Raw genomic sequence first — 20,236 nt, forward strand, 5'->3', positions numbered from 1 at the left:
GTTTTCCTAAGTGAGAGTGTCGCTGGACATGCTTAGGCTATTTCCTTATGAATGGTACCACATTGCATTTTCAAGTTGAGGTCAGGTGCATGCATCATTATGAGCGTGATTGATTTGAATTGTGAAAAAGTTGGTGACTAGTTGTTGAGTGTATGTTGAACTGATGGATATTTGTGTATGATTATGGTTATTGTTATTGTTTTCCTTCTAATTATTGTCATTTGATGTTTGTTGATTTCTTTTATAACAAACTCACCCTTACAATTTTTGTACCGTGTGGTTGGTACCTGTGATGATCACAAACCTTCATTCATGGGAGTAGATGAACAACATTAGATGATGTGGAGGGAGATTCTTTTGCGAGAGCCGCCAAGTTGATGTGTGTTAGACATGTGGCCTCAGATATCTTAAAAAGGGGGGGTTGAATTAAGATATTACAAATTGTTTCCCCAATTAAAAATTCTACTTTGATTCTAATGCAAGTTCCAAGTTCCCTTAAAGATGAATTTCTAAATGATGATTCAAATTAAACAATTTGAATGTAACTATTAAGCAACAATAAATAAAAGAGTTTAAGGGAAGAGAAAGTGCAAACACAGTTTTTATATTGGTTCGGCAAAGTCCGTTGCCTACGTCCAGTCCCCAAGAAATCTGCTTGGGAGTTCCACTATCTCATAATCCTTTACACCTTCTGAAACACATAAGGACATCCCTTCCTTTGTGTTCAAATGCCTTACAACAAGAGACTCTCAGTCTCTTAGCCCTTTGATCAGAAAGAGAGGAAGAAGAAATGATCTCTCTTGAAAGAGACAGATGTTACAATGAAGCGCTCAATTCTTTATTGAATGTCACAAGTGTTTGGCCAAGGAATTGTGAAGATAAGATAATTTGTATTTGAGAGGATAAGAACTTTGAACTCAGTGAAAAACTCTCTTAATCATTTAAGAGGATAAAAAATTTTGGGCAATCAAAAACTCTCTTAATCTCTTGAGAGGATATAACTTTTTGGGCAATGAAAACTCTCATCATCTTTTGAGAGGATAAGACATTTTTGGACAAGCAAAACTCTCATAATCTTTTGAAAGGATAAAACATTTTGATCAAGCAAAACTCTCTACCAATTTTGTTCCCAAGTCACTAATTTATAGGCCTTTGATGGCCATTCAAAATTCAAATGAAAAGCTATGACTGTTAGGAATATTTTTCGAAACTACTCATTGGTAATTGATTACAATCTTGGTGTAATCGATTACACAGTTATTTTTCTTGAACAGTTGTGACTCTTAATTTAAAATTTGAATTTCCAACGTTCAGAGTCTCTGGTAATCGATTACAATATGTTGGTAATCGATTACACATTTTGAAAACCTTTGAAAAATGTTTGAAATGATTTTCAAAAAGCTTTTGCACTTCTGGTAATTGATTACAGTCTCTGGTAATCGATTACTAGATAGAAAACTTTAAAATCATTTGTTTTGAAAGAAGAATAACTTGGCCAAATCTTTGTGCTTTCAAATCTAACTTATAAATCTAACTCAAGAATTTATCTAGTCAATCTAACTTGAATATCTTGGATTGCTTGATGATTACTTGAATTATCCATGAAGACAAATCTTTCTTGAAATCAAAATCTTCTTGAGTTGTCTTGGATATGCTTGACTATTGGAATCATCAAAATCTTCTTGAATTGTCTTCGATATACTTTACTATTGGAATCATCAAAATCTTCTTGAATTGTCTTGGATATGCTTTACTATTGACATCATCAAAATCTTCTTGAAGCCTTGCTTCTACAACGTGATGACGTTGGGATTATTTTAGGAGAAAGTTATGTTTTGTTATCAAGTCCTTTGTAGCTGATTCCTTGATTTTATTTTGAATTGGACATGTAAATCACAAACTTAGATACATGTAAAAATTGAATTACTTTCTATCATATGGATGATGTGTGATGGCTATTATATGTGTGTGTGTGTGTGTGGGTGTACTTATTTATGTATTTTATGCATTGTTTGGTGAATGTATATCGTAAAAAAATTTACTATCGTTTTCATAATTAAGTTAATGGAGTTTTCGTTCAAAATGGAAATTTTGCATTTTAGAGTAGTGACATCGTAGCGACGAAGCGAGTCGTTAAATTAGTGGTATAAGAGCAGGTCAAACCTTTTGGTCAGTGAGTTATGAGTCTATTGTGTTTCTCTATGCATTTTGTGGTTACCTTGTTGAATGTCTGATATTTGAGTACCTGATTTTTTCATAGGTTCTTGGGTTGCCTATGTTTGGAACTTACTCACATTGTTTTTTTCATGGATTATAGAGATTTTTTGTTATGGACATAACATGTTTGTATCCCTGACGTATGTTATACCATGGGTTTCAATGCCTTGTCATGAGTTATCAGACTGGTCACCTGTATAATCTATGAAGTGCAATGGGACACTATGGCAAGCGGTCAGGAATACAAATGATGGAGAATGAGTGTTAATTCCTAAGAGAAAACTGTTGTAGAGGAGTGATTTCTTGAGGCATCAACTCTCAAGAGTAACTTAAGTAGGGACTTGAGATAAGTATGATTTTCTTCCATTCTTTTTCTTGTGTGTATTCCTTCATGTTCTCACTTCCTGATAGGCGTAGGGAGTGATGGCTGGATGGAATGATCGTGCGATAGCTGATGCTCTCCAAGCCTTAGCTCAGGCTGTGGGAAATCAGAATAGGGGAGAAGTTGTCAAAGTTGTTAAATACCAAGGGTTAGATCCCTTCCAATGAAATAATTCACCTGCCTTCAATGGAAGCTATAACCTTAATGGTGCTCAGAATTCGATACAAGAGATTGAGAAAATTTTTCAAGTGATGGTCTGTCTAGAGAAGCAAAAGGTTGCTTTTGGCACATACACTCTGGTAGAAGAACCTGAGTATTGGTGGGAGAACACTCGCCGATGCTTGGAGGCTGAAGGTTAAGTTGTGACCTAGGAAACCTTCAAGAGGTTATTTCTGGAGAAATACTTTCCTGGAGATGTTAGGAACAAGAAGGAGATGAAATTCCTAGAGCTCAAGCAGGGGAACATGACTATAGCTGAATATGCAGCCAAGTTCGAGGAGCTGGTGAGGTACTTTCCTCATTATCAAGGAAGAGATGGTGAAAACTCAAAATGTGTGAAGTTTTTGAATGACTTGCGACTTAAGGTGAAGCAAGTTGTGAATTATCAAGGTGTTCATCAGTTCCTACTATTGGTGAACAATGTAGGGTTTGGGATGAGAACTCTCGATAGAAGGTGACATATTATCAATGTACAGGCCCAATGAAGAATAAGAAGAATGTGTCCCAAAATTGGGAAAACCATACCCAACCCCTCTTAAGAAACATGGTAATTGCCCCAACAATCATAGGACTGTTGCTACGGGGTTTACTAGTGGTAGTGGTAGCAAACCCACTATTTTCTCAACTCAAATCATTTGTTTCAAGTGTGGTAAGCCCGGGCACATCTCCCCAAATTGTGTTGATAAAGATATGACATGTTTCAACTACAGACAGAAAGGGCATATTCAAAGAGATTGCCCATATCTCAAGAAGGAGCAGAATGGTGGCAGTCTGAATGACCAAATCGGACGTCCGAAGGCAATGGGAAGAGTTTTTACTCTTAACATTGCTGAGGCTTCGAAATCCAAAGATCTAATCCAAGGTAAATTTTTCATAAGTGGGATTCCTTTACTTGTGCTATTCAATTCCGGTGTTAATCATTCATTTATATCTTGTTCATGTGTGGAGAAACTTAGGCTTTATGTGTCTTCTTTGAATAATGATCTTGTGGTAGAGACCCCAACTAGTTGTTTTGTGTTAACTTCTGAAGCGTGTTAGAATTTTCCTGTAGAAATTTCTAGTAGAACATTCTTGATTGATCTGATTTGTTTACCTTTGAGCCAAATTGATGTTATTCTAGGTATGGACTAGTTATCTTCCAACCATGTCTTGTTAAACTGTTTTGATAAAATTGTGGTGTTTGATGATTCTAAAGTGAGTAAGGATAGGATGTTTATCTCTGCCAACCAAGTTGTGACATCTTAGAAAGAAGATCCCCAAGTGTATATAATTTTGCCTAACTTGGAAGTAGAAACCAAGGTTTCCATAGGTGACCTCCTTGTTGTTAGAGAGTTACCTGAGGATATATCCAATATACCACCCGAGAGAGAGAGATAGAGTTTTCCATAGACCTGGTACCCGGTGTTGGACCCATATCCATAGCCCCTTATAGGATGTCTCCTATAGAGTTAGCCGAGCTTAAGAAACAGTTAGAAGAATTTTTGGATAAGCAGTTTGTGAGGCCCAGTGTGTCTCCATGGGGAGCACTAGTGTTGTTAGTGAAGAAGAAAGATGGGACCATGAGGTTGTGTGTAGATTACCGCCAGCTGAATAAGGTGACAATCAAGAATAAGTATCCTTTACCTAGAATAGATGACCTTATGGACCAACTGCTAGGAGATTATGTGTTTAGAAAGATAGATCTTAGGTCAGGTTACCATCAGATTTGAGTAAAGTCAGAGGATATCCCAAAGACTACTTGCTATTAGGACCCGTTACGGTCACTACAAGTATCTAGTCATGCCTTTCAGTGTGATTAATGCTCATGGTGTGTTTATGGACTATATGAATAGAGTTTTTCACCCTTACCTTGATAGTTTTGTGGTAGTATTCATAGATGATATTTTGGTGTACTCCAAGACTAGAGAGTAACATGAGGAGCACTTGAGGATTATGCTGCAAACCTTTAGGGACCAACAACTTTATGCTAAGTTTTCCAAGTGTGAGTTTTGGTTGGAGGAAGTTGGTTTCCCAAGACATGTGATATCTCAAGGGGGTATAGCTGTAGATCCCTCTAAGATAGAAGTTATTCTTGAGTAGGAGAGTCCTAAGTTTGTTTTTGAGATTAAGAGTTTTCTGGGTTTTGTGGGATATTATCGAAGATTCATAGATTTCTCCAAGTTAGCTTTACCTTTGACCAAGCTGACTCGTAAGGGTCAAGCTTTTGTGTGGGATGCCTAGTGTGAGCATAGTTTCCAAACCCTTAAGGAGAAGTTAACGACCACCCCTATGTTAGTTTTTCCTAACCCAAGAAAACCCTTTGAGGTATATTGTGATGCATCAAAGATGGGTTTAAGAGGAGTATTGATGCAAAATGACCAGGTAGTGGCCTATGCTTCTAAACAACTCAAGACGCATGAGAGGAATTATCCCACCCATGATCTGGAGTTTGCTGCTGTAGTTTTTAACCTTAAGATGTGGAGGCATTACCTATTTGGCTCCAAGTTGGAAGTGTTCAGCGATCATAAGAGCCTTAAGTACCTGTTTAGCAAGAAAGAGTTGAACATGTGTCAGAGGAGATGGTTAAAGTTTCTTAAGGATTATGATTTTGAGCTTAGCTATCATCTCGACAAAGCCAATGTAGTGGCTGATGCCTTGAGTAGGAAATTCCTACATATATCTGCCCTGATGGTTAGAGAGTTGGATCTCTTAGAACAGTTTAGAGACTTTAGTCTTGTGTGTGAGGTTACCCCTAACAGTGTGAGATTGGGAGCTTTGGGGATTACTGTTCACTTCTGGAAAGTGCACCGGATCGCGCAAGTAGTATAAAATGGTAAAAACCGAGTATCAAACTCTTGGGAAACTTGTGTTACTTGGTAAAGCTATTTCAGTAAACAAGTGTCTAGTGTGAAAAGAGATGTATTTATATGAACAGATGTGTAAACTAACTATTAAAAAGGGAAAATCACGTGAGAAATGATGTGTGAAGATAAGAAGGTAACACGTTGGTCTTCCTAGTAGGTGCCTGATGCTCAATGGATATTCTCTATTTAACAATGCTTATGTGTTCTATGGTGTCTCCTGAAATGCTAAACCCCGATTCCTCATGATAGTCTAGCCTAATCCTAATCAAGCATCGTCCGCCGATTCCTCTTGTTGGACTAAACTCAACCATGACCGCATTAAGACAAATATACAACAACTAGGTTACCGTACCCCGATTCCTCGTGAAAATACAACAAACTAGCCCCGTCCTATCAAGTTCTAAGAATCAAACTAGTTTCCACTGTTGAATGATCCTAAGGACACATGCATCTACATGATCAAGGTAAAGTCATGGTAGAATGAAGTTCTGATAGCATAGTGAACACACAAAACATCATTAAATAGATAAAAAGATATTTACATCAAGTACCTAGAAGGAAGATCCAACAGAGGATTTAGCTTTCCATAACTGGGAAGCTTCCTTTACAACAAAGAAAAGAGAAAGATAAAAGATTGCAGAAATACAAGTGGTGGGGATGTCTCCTCCACCTCTAGGATCTCTCAATCACTCACAAACTCAGCTCACGCTCTCAGGACGACTTCCTTTTCTAGCTCTGGTCTCTACAGATCTTGACACAACAAAATCTCTCAAACTCTCTAGAATTTAGACCTCTTTCTCTCTAGAACTAAAGACATGCAAGAGATCCTCAAGAAAAATGGTCAAACTCCCCCTCTAAATCTGATTTCAGGCTTAAATAGGTGGCTTTGTTCATGCTCGTGCACTTAGCGCAACTCTAATCCGCTCAACACACATTAGTGAATATCGGCTTAGCGCGTGCTTTTCTTGCTCAAAGAATGGACTGAAGCGGTACGCTTAGCGGGATGACCCTTCTCTTAGCGAACATACACAACTCATCCTTCTTCCAGATTCTTCCTCGCACTCAGCCGAGGAGGGTTATGCTCAACGGATGGCTTGCTAAGCCAGCAGATTGGCTTAGCGAGAAGGTGAAAATCAGCACTTCATAAACTTGCCTAATTAACCTGAAATTGAGAGAAAATGATTATTAAACACACAAAATAGAATTACTAAGTATTTATTACCTATCTTTAACTAAAAGAACTTATAATACTACAAAATAACCATAAATTAGAGGAGTTTGATACAATTTACACAAGTTTTAAACACAAAAGTTAGTCATATTCACCGACTAACAATTACTAGTGAGTTATTAGGAGAGATCAGAGAGGGAAAGAAGTCGGATCCTTTTTTGAAGACTTAGTTAAGAGCCATAGTGTCAAGGAGAGATAATAGTTTCATTGTGGGATCAGATGGAGTCCTGAGACTTCAAGATAGAATTTGTGTTCCTAATATGCTCGAGCTTAGGAAGATGATCTTAGAGGAAGGACATAGGAGCAACCTAAGCATCCACCTTGTTGCTACCAAGATGTATCAGGATCTAAAGACAATGTTTTGGTGGCCCAACATGAAGAGAGAGGTTAGTGAGTTTGTGTGTGCATGTTTAGTCTATCAGAAGGCTGAGATAGAACATTAGAGGCCCTCAGGAAAGTTACAACCCGTAGAGATACCCTAGTGGAAGTGGAACGATATCTCCATGGATTTCGTCGTAGGACTACTGGCCCATAGAGGTTTAGTTCTATCTGGGTTGTTGTTGGCAGATTAACCAAATCTGCTCACTTTATCCCCATTAATATCATGTTTTCCGTGGAGAAGTTGACTACTTGTATATTAGTGAGATTGTCATGTTACATGGTATGTCATCTAGCATAGTGTTTGATAGAGATCCTAGATTTACCTCTAGATTTTGGGAGAGTTTGAACAAAGTGTTGGGAACCAAGCTTAGACTAAGTTCAGCCTACCATCCTCAGACTGATGGCCAGACTGAACAGACAATTCAATCGTCGGAGGACCTTTTGAGGGCATGTGTCTTAGAACAAAAGGGGAGTTGGGAGAGTTATTTGTCGTTGATAGAGTTCACCTATAAAGACCTATATGGTATAAGGTGTAGGACACCCCTACGCTAGCTTGAGCCCAAAGAGAACCTCACCTTAGTGCCTGAAGTGGTACCATAAACTACTGAGAAGGTTAAGTTAATCCAAGAGAGGATGGTGACTGCTCAGAGTAGGCAGAAAAGCTATCAGGGCAAGAGGAGGAAAGTCCTGGAATTCAAGGTTGGTGATCATGTATTCTTAAGAGTCACTCTATGGACTAGGGTTGGTTGAGCTTTGAAATCCCAAAAACTCACACCTCGTTTTATCGATCCTTTCCAAATTCTCAAAAAAGTCGATCCTATAGCATACCAAATTGCATTACCCCCGTCTCTTTCTAACCTCCACAATGTCTTTCATGTGTCTCAACTCTGTAAATACTTCCACGATCCATCTCATGTGGTCGAATTGGATGACATACAAGTGAAGGAGAATTTAACATATGAAACATTGCCTTTGAGGATTGAGGATAGATGAACAAAGCACTTAAGAGGGAAAAAGATTTCATTGGTCAAGGTGATCTTGGGAGGTGCATCAGGAGAGGATGCCATGTGGGAACTACAGATTCAGATGCGAGAAGCCTATCCAGCCTTGTTTGAGTCAGGTAAATTTTGGGGACAAAATTTCTAAAAGGGTGGGAGAGTTGTAACACCCTGAAATTTTGATTACTAAAAATCGATGTTTAATGTATTTCTTGTGTTATTTGATTTATTTAGATGAGTTGAGGTGTTGTGTGAACTATCTATGTGTAATTTCTTGGTGTGGATGTTAGGTTATTTGGAGTTTGATTAACTTATGTTGTATTTGTGAGATGTCAAGTTTGACCCAAAAACCTGTTTCCGTAAAACCACAATCTCGGACTCGTTAATTGTTGGATTGCCTTCAAACTTCAAATGTAGGTTTGTGCCTCATGTCTGCATTTTTAGACCGTTGGGACTTTTCTAGATAACTTTTTTGGACAACTCTCTTAGCGAGACAAGCGCGCTAAGTGCAATTCCCAACCCAAGAGGGAAATTCGCTTAGTGACACCAGCACGCTAAGCGCAATCTCAACCCAATGAGGTAACTCACTTAATGCGAGAGGTCGCGCTCAATGTCAAAAGTAAAAGTTATCCTTTTATAAATTGATATTGTTTTAGTGACCTTCACTGAACCTCAGTCACATTGGTGTGATCGAAATTTCAAAATTACGTCTCTTTGATGTTGACCCCGAAACACCTATTAGTCCTTTTTAATTTGACGGGGGTATTTGACCTTGAATGTTGATATTAACCTTGTTTTTTAAATCTATACTAAATTGTCTTCGATTTGGTATGTAGAACTTTGTATTTGGACTGACGGACGTGAACGTGAAAAACCTCTGAGTGAGCAAAGAAGAGCTGACGGAGGGATATCAACAGGTGAGGGGAGTTTATTATAACTTATGGCTTTTCATACCATAGTTAGGGTCAGGGAACCCAATTATGGGGATGTATGTTTGTCCCTGTTGTTGTTGTTGTCGGCAAGTATACCGATTCATACAAGTAGTATAAAACAGTAAGACCGAGTATCATATCCTCAGGGAATTTGTTTCACTCAGACCATGTACATTCAGTATGTAAACATTTGTATGGATTAAAAGCAATGTAAATATGGGGTTCTATACCAGAAAACCTATTCGAACATAAACAAAATATCTAAAGCTATGAAGGTGAAAAACTATCAAGTTAAAAGCGTTGGGTTGTTCTACTGAATTTCCCTTGATGTTTAATATGTATTTTTCTCTATTTAACATTATCCTAGTGTGCTTATGCTGAGAAACTACTCAAAACAAGATCCCTCTAGTGAATGAGCCTAACTCTCTTTAAACTTTGTCCTTGATCCCTCAACAAACTTAGTCTAAAAAAGTTGCATTAAGCCTACAACATAATATGGACTAGATCACTGCACTATATTCCTAGACATACAGATTCCTAGCTTGCTCTACCAAGTTCTAAGGTTTTAAAGCATTTCCCAATGCTAAACATCCTAACTATACATACAAATGGGTGATCAAGCCACAAACATGTAAAATAAGCATAGATAGAAGCAATGAACACATAAAGATAACATTAAATAGATAGTAAGAGTGTTACATCAAGGTTTTTCAGCAAAGCTCCCAAAAAAAAGGCTTAACCTTCCATTACAAGCAAAAAAACTCAAAATACAAGAAAGGAACTATTTTTGGTGAAAGAAATGGAAGAAGAAGGTTGAGGATGTCTCCTACAACCTTTAAACCCTAAATTTCTCTCTTTTCTAGCCTAAGCTCTCTCTGCTGCTCTCCTTGTGTCTCTTCTGCTTCCCCTTGTGCAAACTATCTAAACACTCCAACCACTATGCTTATTTCTGCCAACTTCAGTGTTTTAAAGGCTCTTGGACCTTTCAGCTTCCGCAGGCTCGCTTAGCAAGACTGGCTCGCTAAGAGAGAGTAAGTGAATTTTTGGCTTAGCGAGATAGGGCGTGCTGAGCGCGAGAAGAGACAACGTCCTCGCTGGGCGGGCTGGCTGCGCGTTGGGCGAGCACATCTTTGGCTTATCCTCTTCTAGGGTTTCCCAATCCGCTAAGCAAGTTGTATGCCTCGCTAAGCAGATGCCACTCGCTGACCGGATCTGCCTCGCTGAGCGAGTCATCAGCTACTTGAACCTTCTCTTCTTTGGCCTGAAAATGAGTTGGATTCAACATAAATTCACAAAAATGGAGTTCTTACTCTATATAATCACTAATAAAGATAAGTATGTACAATTCCTACAAAAAGAACCATAAATTGGAGGTAAAGCGCTAATTCCTTGCAAGTATTCAATATCAAACTAACTCATGAATAACAACTAACACCTGTGCATAATGGTTTTCAAGGAAAACTATGTTTTCGACTAATGGGATGTAATATATCGTTAATTGATGAATGATATTGTTGTTTTATTAGACTTATGTTGTCTGAAGACTTAGGGAATGTGAATCCCATGCATGAAATTATATGTATATGTGTGGAATGAGATTATTGATGATGTTAATGTTTTTTATAATATTGATATGAGATTATGTTGATATTTAGATGAGGTAACATTAATGTTGAAGATAATATTGATATGAGATGATGATGTTGATGATGATATTGAGTTGAGATGATGTTGTTGATGATAATATTGATATGAGATAATGTTGATGTTGACGAGGATATTGAGATGAGATGATGTTGATGTTAATAATGACATTAAGATAAAATGATATTGATATTGATGATGTCATTGTGATGATGTGTGCTATGTAATGGAGGGTGCAATGACCAGGATGGATCTTCTTGATAAGGGAAATAAAATGGTTAAAGAGTTTTAAGCATCTATGGAGTGAAAGGGTGGCTTAGAATTTTAATTATCCACCGCCAGTGCATTAATGGTGCCCATTTTTCATACTTCATATTGCATGGATATAGTATAAAATTTTTCAATAAGTACTTGTAGTTTTTCATGAGGGAAAATACTTGCACTTGTGGGCATGTCACTCAATTTGAAACTCCCTTGTGACTCAGGCTAATCACCATAGGGGGGAGTTGCATGTGCACGACAGGATGATCTCGACACTTGTTGCCTAGTTTTCCTAAGTGAGAGTGTCGCTTGGACACACTTAGGCTATTTCCTGATGAATGATATCACATTGCATTTTGAGAGTTGAGGTCAGGTGCACGCATCATTATGAGCATGATTGATTTGAATTATGGAAAAGTTGGTGACTAGTTGTTGAGTGTATGTTGAACTGATGGATATTTGTGTATGATTATGGTTATTGTTATTGCTTTCTTGCTAATTATTGTCATTTGATGTTTATTGATTTCTTTTATAATAAAATCACCCTTGCAATTTTTGTACCGTGTGGTTGGTACCTATGATGATTGTGAACCTTCGTTCGTGGGAGCAGATGAACAACAGTAGATGATGTGGAGGGAGATTCTTTTGTGAGAGTCGCCAAGCCGACGTGATGATGTTGGGATTATTTTCGGAGAGTTGTGTTTTGTTGTTAACTCCTTCATAGTTGGTTCCTTGATTTTATTTTGAATTGGATGTGTAAATCACAAGCTTAGATACATGTAAAAATTAAATTACTTTATGTCATGTGGATGATGTATGATGGTTATTACACACACACACACACACACACACACACACACACACACACACAGATATATATATATATATATATATATATATATATATATATATATACCTATTAAAGTATTTTATGCGTTGTTTGGTAAATGTATATCGCAAAAAATTTACTCTCATGTTCATAATCAAATTAATGGAGTTTTCATTTAAAATAAAAATTTCGCATTTTAGAGTAGCGATATCGTGGCGACAAGGTGGGTCATTACAGCTTGCATCCCCTATAGGTGAATATCTCTCTTTAAAATCAATATTGGGTCTTTGTGAAATCCTTGAGCAAGTAGTCATACTTTGTATCTCATAATTTCACCATTTTCATTTTTGCTTTTGCTTAAAAACCCATTTATATCTAATTGGTTTTACATCTTCAAGTATATGGATTGCAGGTCCTAAAACTTAACTAGTTTTATGTCTTCAAGTATATGGACTACATGTCAAAAACTCTAATCAAATTTTCATTTTCATGTGTATGGACTACATGTCTAAAAATCTAACCAGATTTTCATTTTTATGTGTATGGACTATATGTCCAAAAACCTAACTTTGTTTTACATCTCCAAGTATATAGACTACAAGTCCAAAAATCATTCGCTTTTAACAGCAGACTAATTTTGCCTCAATTGCATCTTTGTATTCTGATCAATCATTTCTTTGTCTAAAATCCTTTACATATTTACTCTCGATCCTCATTATCTTTATTACATTTAGTGTTACATTATATGTAAATTTGTCAACATTGATTTTATTTCGGTTCCATCATATTCTATTCATGACATAATTTGAGATCTCTTTGTTTTCATTAATTTTAGGTACCTGAGTTCTTTAAGAACTAAAACTTATAATTGTGTTAGAGGAATCTTCAGCATTCTCATACCCACAAATTGACCATCTAACTTTTTAGCTCCTTTTAATTGAGGAATTTTATCTTTGGAACCAATAAGTCTACTATGCTTCAGGCATGTTAGAGACTCGTCCAATAGGGACATCAAACTTTATTCGATCTTTAGCAGTTGGTACATATGTTTTAGCCCTTCTTTTTTTGCTAAACTTTGTAAATGAATTATCTTTTGAACTTCTGGTTCACATTGTTTCATTTGAGGATCAAGATTATAATTTTTTTTCAACTAATATCTCTTTTTCCAACCACTTATTCTCTCCCCCCTGATGTTGGAACAACTGATTCAAAATGACAATTGATAAAATGAGTCATGTATAAATCTTTATAAATGGATATTCATTCCCAACATTCTTTTAGAACTCATCTTTGTGTGTATACAATATATCTACAAATTCTCAAATGGGAAATATTAGATAGCTCACCAAAAATCAATTTCAAAGGGGAGAGCTAATTATAATTTGTTAGAGTGATGTGAATCAATACTTATTATAAATATAAGAAGTAAACTCGCAGTGTAATTTGGTTAATGTTCTCTTAGTCAAATTAATTGAGCTAACAATCTCGTAAACTTCTGGTTGTGATTTGACAACAATAAACATGTGACCATTTGGTTGACGCATAATTTAAAATCATGAAATATCTAAATGATCCTCATGGTAAGTGTATTGGTCCACAAATATCACCATGTATTCCTTATAAAAATAAAATGAACTCATTCCCAATTTTTTTTCTAGTGATAGCCTAATTATCAACTTTCCTTGGGAACAAAATAGTACAATAGTATATGAGAAATCATTGGACTGAAAAATCTTTTGGCTCTTCAATTGGTGTCCACATGAATTTTTTAAAATATTTTTTGCATCATAATATACTCGAGATGACCTAACCAATCATGTCAAACAATAAATTTATTTTGATTCATAAACTTCTGGTTTACGAAAATATGTTTTTCCATTATACTAATATGTGTGTAGTGCAAACCATAAGAAAAAGCTCGTGATTTTTTCAATACGCATTTTTATTTTTAATGTGCGACTTTTTCCCTCCAGGTACAATATAGTAGCTCTCATGAAGCCTTCAGTTATACATGTAGTACCAAAAACAATACTACCTTTACTTCTCGCATTACTAAACAAGAAAAAAGAATTGTTATTCTTCTAAAAAAACATGGAGTATAAATAATAAATGTGACAAAATTGTTTAGAAAAATATATTTGAAATATATAAATCTTATAATTAAAATATTTATTTCCTTAGATAAACTCACATAAGATCCAATAACATCAAAACATAAGTAACACAAAAAATTCTACTAATCATAAATTCAAGAACATATAGTATGAGAGAATTTATTTCTTGACACTCTTATCACCAATGAGGTGACCCGCGTTTCACATTACTTTTCCACTTTGGATGGAAAAAGTATTCTTAAATGTTCTTTTATGATCATGCCCACAACAATGATCATGACCACGAGATTGCACATAAGCATAATAATCAGATATTGTTGCACTCTTGAGAATAGAGCATAACTGATCAAATGAGCCTCATGATTTTAGTCATTAATGATATTTTTCATAATCACTTGACTTGACTCTTTGGTTTCCAAAATTGGTATGGATCCCGGATCCACTATGAATATCAAACTCACCTTTAATTCAAATTCATACAATTACATTTCACTACCTTTCCCATCCGAGATGGAGGTATCTAATATGTCATTCCATATATATGTAGATACTTTCAGCAATTTGATTTTACATCAGATATGGTAATATCTCTTGTAGAGTTCCAAGCCAAAAGATAAGGTGCATTTAATGCATAGTGAGAATTGAACTTTTACCACTAAGGTTTTGGTGGTTTAAATGCAAAGTGAAAAATTATATTTTACTAGATAAAGCCTATTTGAATGGATGCATTGAAAGTTGTTTTTGTTTCAACTTCCAAGAGAACTTATTTATTATAGTTGGTGGCAATCTTCACTATAATTAGAAAAGAGAATTAACGGAGAAGATACACATGAAGAAAAAGTGTGTGAGAAGAGAAATTGTCAAACAAAGTCATTTTGTTGAGAGAAAAATGTCTTTGTGTGAGAATGTTATCATTTCTTGTAACCATTGAGTGGGGTACTCAAGTTTGTAGAGTGATACACAATTTAGGTGGGTTAAAATCTTGTAATCTTTGTTGTGTTCTCACGATCCTTTTGTGGGTGTGGGTAATTTTGTTTGATGGAGCATTGATTAATAAACAGTGGTATCAAAGCTATGGCCGGGAGCACACAATGGTTCGAGATAATCTTATTTGATGGAAAAATAAATTTTATAATTTGGCAAAACACTATTTAAGACCTTTTGGTGCAACAAGGTCTTGATCAAACGTTAGAAGATGAAAGGCCGACTTCTATAAATGAAATTGAGTGGACTAAGTGAGCATGATTCGATTAGCCCTTACTCTCGAGATAAAACACAACATGTTGAAAGAGATAACACCGAAAGCCTTGTTGGAGAAGCTCAAGAATATCTATGTGTCAAAGTCGCTAACCAATCGCCTTTGTTTGAAGGAGTCGTATCAACTCAAAATGGAGACGGAAGGAAATCTCCATGATCACATCAACAAGTTCAATTAGCTAGTAAGCCAATTGTTGAATGTAAATGATAAACTCTCTGATAAGGAGCAGACGTTGTTGTTGTTGGCCTCACTACCAAGGTCCTTCAAAGTTTGGGTTCAATCGTTGCTTGTGAGAAGATCAACTTTGAAGATAGATGAGGTGACCGCCACTCTTAGAAAAATGAGAGAATGATGAGAGCTGAAAATGTTGATGATGAACATCATGCACTAGTTGTGGTAGAGTCCGAGCGAGGGGGGAATCATTCAAGGAGACATGATATGCCAAGAGGAAGATCAAAATCACAATCGCATCTGCAACGAGATATGAGTAACATGCAATGTTACTATTGCAGTGAGAATCGTCATTTGCAAGTAAGGTGCAAAAAAATAAAGGAGGACTTGAGAAAATTAAGAGATATAAACAAAGATGGTACCAACTCTCAAGCTAATGTAGTAAAAAGTGTTGAGCATGAAGATTACGTGTTTTTGACAACAAATGATGAGGTTGCTAAAACAAAATGGGTGATGGATTTTGCTGCCTCAAAGCACATTTGTAAAGATCAAGAGATGTTTGACACTTTGAAAACCGATGGAGAATTTAGCCATTTCAAGTTAGGAAATGGTGGAAAAATGAAGGTTGAAGGCATAGGGAGCGTGAGGATTAAGCTCCATGATAGTGTTATTCGAACTTTCTCAAATGTGAGGTTTGTACCTTCTGTTGTTGTCAATATCATTTCTATGAAGGAGATGACATCACAAGGGTACAAGTATATTGGTTCAAAGTGGGGATGCAAGGTGTACAAGGAGAAACACTTGGTGTTGTGATGAAAAAAAAATAAAGATAACATTTGCTATTTGGATGGACAAACCTTAAAGGGGAACCATGATAGCAAAGTGAAAAAGAAAGTGAAGTTTTCTATGAGGGAGATGACATCACAAGGGTACAAGTATATTAGTTCAAAGTGGGGATGCAAGGTGTACAAGGAGAAACACTTGGTGTTGTGATGACAAAAAAATAAAGGTAACCTTTGCTATTTGGATGGACAAACCTTAAAGAGAAACCATGATAACAAAGTGAAAAAGAAAGTGAAGTTTTCTAACATTGTAGAAGTGTTGGGAGATACTTCCGTTGGAGGGAGAGTTTGTTCACTTTCAAATTGATCGAATGATATTTCTCTTTTGGCTTGAGGAAGAGAATTGTAGAGTTCCAAGCCAAAAGATAAGGTGCATTTAATGCATAGTGGAAATTGAATTTTTGCCACTAAAGTTTAGGTGGTTTAAATGTAAAGTGGAAAATTGCATTTTACTAGATAAAGCCTATTTGAATTGATGCATTGAAAGTTATTTTTGTTAACTTCCAAGAGAACTTATTTATTATAGTTGATGATAATTTTCACTATAAATAGAGAAAAAAATTAGTAGAAAAGATACACATGAAGACAAAATGTGTGAGAAGAGAGATTTTCAAACAAAGTCATTTTGTTGAGAGAAAAATATCTTTGTGTGAGACTGTTATTATTTCTTGTAACCATTGAGAGAGATACTCAAATTTGTAGAGTGATACATAATTTAAAGTGAGTTACAATCTTGTAATCTTTGTTATATTTTTATGATTCTTTGTGGTGTGCGTAATTTTATTTGATGAAGCGTTAATTATCCAAAATCTCTCATCATATTTCCAAAATTAAATTTATAATGTTATTCCTTCCCAAAAATATAATGAATGATCCACACAGTAATAATAATATATCATTCCAGATATCTTCCTTTTTTATTCATACAATATAATATTATTTCATATCTATCAAACTGTTGTAATTGTAAATCTGTTTGCCAATTTCAAAGGAATCAGTAATCCGTTTAGGTCACCTCCAGTATAATTATTTCATGCGCTCGGGACTGCGAGCACCACTCCAGAAATTTCAAACAAAAAATATTGCCACCAAATATAATATTTAACAGAGTAACTCAGCTACTCAACAATTCTAATCTAGCATTCATGAACATTCAACGTTACTTTTATATATATTGAATCACCACAATATTCAAATCCAAATATCAATTTGCTTCTTAAAATAATATGAAAGGCAATATTACTTATTGCTTTTAAGTGGCAAAAGAGTTCAACGTAAATCTCTAGGTCAAGGACAAATATATGTGAAATCAAATTATAATAATGATCATAACAGTATATACATCCAAAAGCCTAAAAGGAATCAACCAACCATACTATATAAGTCGTAATTTTATTTGATCGAAGGTTAAAAATGCACTGTGAATACGAATTTCCAAAGAGGCACCAAATATCAACAATGATAATAAATGATGATATTTCAAAATATCTTAACCAAATGTCATGTAATACACCTAAATTTTAGAAGGTGCAACATTGAGGAACAAATAATCAGGAAACTCAAACAAAATTCTTTCGTTTTCACTTATGCACTCTGATGAGAAATATTATTCTTTTATTTTTACTTTTGCTTTACTGGTGAGAAAAATAGAAGAAATTTTTTTTTCACTTTTTGTAGTGTTTTTCCACTTCTAGTAAGAAAAATAAATTCTTCAAATTTCTTTTTTTGATAAAATCTTTGAAACCTTTTAAAAAAATACTTTTTTTAGAATTTATTTATTTGATAGTGTCTTCAGACACATTTTTATATATACATAAACAATATAACAATATCAAATTAAACTCATAGTATGAATAATATCATTAGGGAGAAGAGAATCTTACCTTGAAACATGAATTCAAAAAATATTATCTTTTTCGATAAAATTTTCTACAAGACTTTCTTGTGGGTTGAGATGCCAATAAAAAATATGCTCAATGAAAGAAGGATGATCATGCTAATAATTTGTTAGATAAATATGACTCGGAGGAAAATAATAGGGAGAAAGTAGAGAAGAACAAAATTTAAAGAAAATGGTAATTATGTGTATTCATTATAAGAGGATTAGCTTATTTATAAATATAAAAGATTAAAGAGTTACGAAATATAAACATAACTAAAGATAAAGGAAGGTATGAACATCCACAAAGATTATTCATAACAGGAAGTAAACTTCAACTAATTATCTTCTATTTAATGATAATATCTCTAAAATACCTTTCATTTCATTATAGTTTTATTTCGAACAATCTTCTCTTTTTCGTCATGTGCAATTTATGTAAGTGCACTTTAGAAAATAAATTATTAGCTCTTTCTCATATCTTTTTGATGTTTAAAGTTATTGCATGTAAATTTTAAAATATTTAATGGAACTAAAAATTATTATATTTGGACTAAAATGATCTTATTTAATACCTTAGTTTTTTATACTTGCACCCCTAGTAGTGGGTATTAAATAAGGGTATATTTGAGAAAAATGCATTAATTAGACTTTAAAATTATAAAACATCAAAAGTTTAGGGGAAAATAGAAATATAAGGTAGCGCTTGGTTTAAGTATTTTTTGTTTTCATTTTCAAAGAAAATAAAAAACAAGAGTATAAATACATTTGCCTAAAATTTAGAAAATATTTTCAAAAATAGGCCTAAAACTAAAAAGAACAAATAAATGTTTAGCCTTTTTTCAAAGAAGTGAAAATGTAATAACACCTTATAGTACTTTGTTCTTGATACATGCTTTCTAAATCTTGAAAATTTGAAAATGAATTTTTTTTTTAGAAAATCAAAACAGAAAATAAACACTCAAACCAAACACCATCTAAATCATTAAAAGATATGAGAATGAGGTAGTAATTTTTTTATTGAGACTATCAAAATTAAATATTAACTAATTTTTTTTACGAGTGAGTTGTTTTTTTTCTTCTAATATTTCAATTCAAAGAGTAATTTATTTTATTTACGTAAACAAAATATGACAAGAGAAATTAAAAAAAAATCATTCTATGAATATTTAAATATGAAAATGTTCGAAATTCATTTCAATAAATATTTAAATATGATAAAAAAAATTATTTGATTGAAGGTTAAAAATGCCCTGTTCAAATTATTTCAACACCTGCACCACTAGATCAAGAATTGCTTCTTCACTATTCTCCCCCTCTATCGTTTTTAATTCCACCATAAATCCCTTGTCAGATTCCAGCTTGGTACCCCTGATCATCTTCATGTTGATGGCAGCCTTTATCAATTTTGGTTCAGCCTTCAATATGACCTTTATCTTCTACACCTTCACGGCTAAGGTTAATTTCTCAAAGTTCACTTCAACCTCACCCAAACCAGCCAACCATTCCACTCCTAACACCAAGTCAGAACCCCAACTCAAACAAATAACAATTTTGTCTGAGCTGTAAATCTTGCAACTCAGTAGGTAAAGATTTATACATTCCTTGACATCTAATCTTGTGTTCATCTCCTACTTCTACAAAATAGGGGTTTGTAGGGGTTACCTCTAACTCTAGCTCCTTTACTAACTTCACCGATATCAAGTTATGAGTGGTTCCGCAGTCAATCAGCACAATCACCCTTTTGTTTCTAATTTTTCCTCACAATTTAAAAGGTTTCTTGGTGGTAAACCCTTCAATACTATGCAAGGACAATTGGTGAAATCCCTTTACCTCTTCTTCCCTATCCTCCCACTGATTTTTCTTAGGGTCTCCTTCCTCTTCTTCCATAATCATCAATCTAGATTGTTTATTCTTACGCACATGAGCAGGATTATACTTCTCTTCACAAGTGAAACATTCTACTTTCCTCATCTTCTCATTTACTTCCATAGGTGACAAATTATAGAAGGTTCTTCTACCTCACCATCCACTG

This window comes from Glycine max, chromosome 18 (genome assembly GCF_000004515.6).
Source record: "Glycine max cultivar Williams 82 chromosome 18, Glycine_max_v4.0, whole genome shotgun sequence".
Classification (NCBI taxonomy): domain Eukaryota; kingdom Viridiplantae; phylum Streptophyta; class Magnoliopsida; order Fabales; family Fabaceae; genus Glycine; species Glycine max.